The sequence below is a fragment of the Pteropus vampyrus genome, unplaced genomic scaffold, assembly GCF_000151845.1.
Source record: "Pteropus vampyrus isolate Shadow unplaced genomic scaffold, Pvam_2.0 Scaffold131, whole genome shotgun sequence".
Classification (NCBI taxonomy): Eukaryota; Metazoa; Chordata; class Mammalia; order Chiroptera; family Pteropodidae; genus Pteropus; species Pteropus vampyrus.
This window is the reverse complement of record NW_011888912.1, coordinates 761,329-764,267: the sequence shown is the minus strand read 5'-3', so window position 1 is coordinate 764,267 and position 2,939 is coordinate 761,329. Positions and strand designations below refer to the sequence as shown.

General features: G+C 51.4%; 1 long non-coding RNA gene across 1 annotated transcript in view; it reads right to left on the bottom strand.

Moving 5' to 3' along the window:
• LOC111744294 overlaps window positions 1-1,013 on the bottom strand; it is a 6,619-nt gene extending 5,606 nt beyond the window's left edge. Inside the window, exon 1 of the long non-coding RNA XR_002782099.1 lies at window positions 837-1,013. This is a non-coding gene — a long non-coding RNA (uncharacterized LOC111744294). The remainder of the gene's footprint in view (window positions 1-836) is intronic.
• Window positions 1,014-2,939: the final 1,926 nt, after the last annotated feature.

Sequence of the window (2,939 nt, the reverse complement as noted above, 5' to 3'; positions counted from 1 at the left end):
TGGCTTCGAGTACTTCTAACGCCCTTGCACACGCTTCTGTGCTAATGCGCCACATCCGCTGTGGCCAGGTGCTCCTTTGGCCAAGGGGAGATGACGTCCTCGGAGCCCGGACAGTGTGCATGGGGACAGGACTCGCCCCGGGGAGAAGGCTGCAGGGGCCATTCTCTAGGTCTGGCTCTTGGCATGTGCTCATTGGCACCTCACCTCCCTTTTATGGAGGTTTCCGGAACATTCTCCAGGGTCACCAATGGGTAGCTCCAAGGGTGTCCCTTCTTCCCCTCCCCCACATGCCCACGAAGGAAGAAGCGGGTGAAAGGAACATTTGCAGCAGTCCTAGAAGATTAAAGAACAAAAGCCAAAACACACAAAAAAAAAACCTCACAGAAGGGTGGTGGGGGCGGGGTGGGGAGAATAAGGAACCCTCACCATGGCCTCCTGGTGGGGGCGGTCACGGGCGGCCGGCATGCAAAGCCGTCTCGGTTCACTGTGAGACGGCTGGGAAACACCATCTTCCCCCCAGTCTTGTGATGTCCTCGGTCCCCCAGGAGCAACTTCTATCCCGCCCCCGGACACGGGGGTCCCAGCCTCGTCACTGCCCCAACCGGTGTTCCAGCCCCGCGGGGTCCCACTTATTCCACCCCGAGGAACCTCCTCAGAGGCGCCACGTTTTCAGACCCCATCTCAGGCTCACCTGCTGCGTTCTCTCGTGGGGTGGCACGCGGGCAGGAGCAGAGAACTCCGGTGGCTGTTGGTGACAGGCGTCTACAAAACGGTCTGGACACACTGACCGCCACCAGTTGTCCCTTCTCCTGCCACATGTCAATCATCCGACTTACCTACAGATGTTCGTTCTTTTCCATGCGAACCCCTCAGTGATCTGCTTCTAAATATCTCCACGGCGGGACGGAGTTCCCGGCGGGACGCACACGAAGGTCTGCGTGACGTCCTCGTCCCGATTTGGCTTCTCAAGAGCCAAACGACCCGAACACGCGACCCGTGTTCTCTGCATCTCAGCTTCTTCATCTTCGAAGCAGGCGGATGGATGCCTGTCGCACCTACTCCGCGGTGTCATCGTGAGACTCGACTCAGGCGACGCACGAGGAGGTGTCGGGCAAGGCGCCGTGTACTTCATCTGGAAGAAAGTGTCGGCGTAATTGTCGTGTACGTGTCTGAACGCCCACCGTGTGCAAAGCACTGCTCCAAGCACAACCACGGGTGTGGGGGCCAGGTGACACTCAGGCCGGTGACGCTCGGGCAGGTAACACTCAGCCGAGGCACACATAAAGTCCTGGAAGGGTATCGACGGAGAAGAGGTCGGTCAGGTCTGGGAGGATCTGGAAAGTTCCATCCTTTAAAGTACACATGAGAAGGGGTGGGGAGGGGTTGAATGATTTATTTTCTAGGCAAATAAGAGAGAATTTTTCCAGGTGGAGGAATGAGCCTGGATACAGGCGCGGGTGACGGTTTCTGGTGCCGAAGAGAAGTGAACGGTGTGGCGAACCAGCCCGGGGAGAGAGGGGAGAAACTCATAGGATGAGAGGAACGGGGACCCCCCGCCCCCCACCATCCAGTGACAGGGGTTTTACACATTTACCGCTCGGCCCCGGTGAACGCACGAAGCGTGATGGGATCGCGCCCCGTAGGCGCGTCTGGACTTTTGTTTTCCTTTAAGATGGAAGTTTACAGTTTTGAAGTGACCTGGAAGCTCCAGGCCTCCAGGACCCCGGGAATTGACCCGTGTGTCACGGCTGCTCAGATTCAAGGGCTTAAGCAACATGGGCGAAGAGGAAGGAGCACATGATTCGCTGAACTGTGCAGAGGTGATGACGGCACGTATCAGAAGAGGAAGTCTGAGTAGAAACGAAACTGAGAAAAGGAGAAATTAAAAGATATGTACGCTGAACGCTGGCCGAATTTATAATTATAGCTATTCAAAACGTCCAACGTTAAATTCTTTTTCGAGTTAAGTACAGACATAAATCCGAGACGTTTTGCTGTGTTCTTTTAATATCCAACCACTAGAGCTTTTCCAGACTTTGTTTTTAAGGTTTTTTTTTCATTTTTCAGTAACTTTTGGTTTGCATTTTGCACTAAGAGAAAAGAAATAAGAAAGTATTTCTAAAAGAGAGTCAAAGGGCAGAGGCCTAAAGATACAGATTGTGATTCCTACACTTCCTTTTTTTACAAAGTTGCTATGAGTAATATGCCCATTTCTCTTCCTCAACTCAAAAACAAAATCCCTTCTACTCTTTGGGATTTTGATAAAAATGGATAACCGCATGCTCAATTTATCAATGAAAAGAATAATAAATAATAATGACACCATTTAATACGATAATAAGTAATAGTATTGTTAAATCATGTTTCTTGCATAGTGACGCATAGAAATCATCGACGTTAGCATTCCGTTAAAACGGACACCAAAAATGATTTATACCTCTCAAACTAAAGAAAAGTGTATTATTTGGTTGAATTTCTAGGTGGCAGAAAAACTTCTGTTAAATCAAGGGAGAGAAGTGATGTGTGCGACCTTAAAGAAAACATGGCGAAAAGTTCCTGCCGCTGGAACATTCGCTGTGAGTTACACGCGTGTAGAAAGAGCTTGACAACCCCGTGTTAGCGGCGACGGTCACCGGGCGAGGCCTCTGTCCTACTGAACCTCGAGGTCATTTAGAAGCTGGCGCCGCTGCTGGATTCTGATCGGAGTCTGACAGCTCCGTCAGACCAGGATTTAACCTGGTCGTTGCTGGGCGCTGAGTGTTTGAATTCGCCCTCGCGCCGATCAGTCCCAACGTGACTCATCGATGCACGTGGCTGCCGCGGCGGGAGAAGGTGCCGAACATCTTTCGGATTTCGCAGAATACGTCTTCTCTGTTCTCAGTGAATGTTCGGATGCGTAATGTCCTCTAAGATGACTTGAACGACATGCACGTTCATAT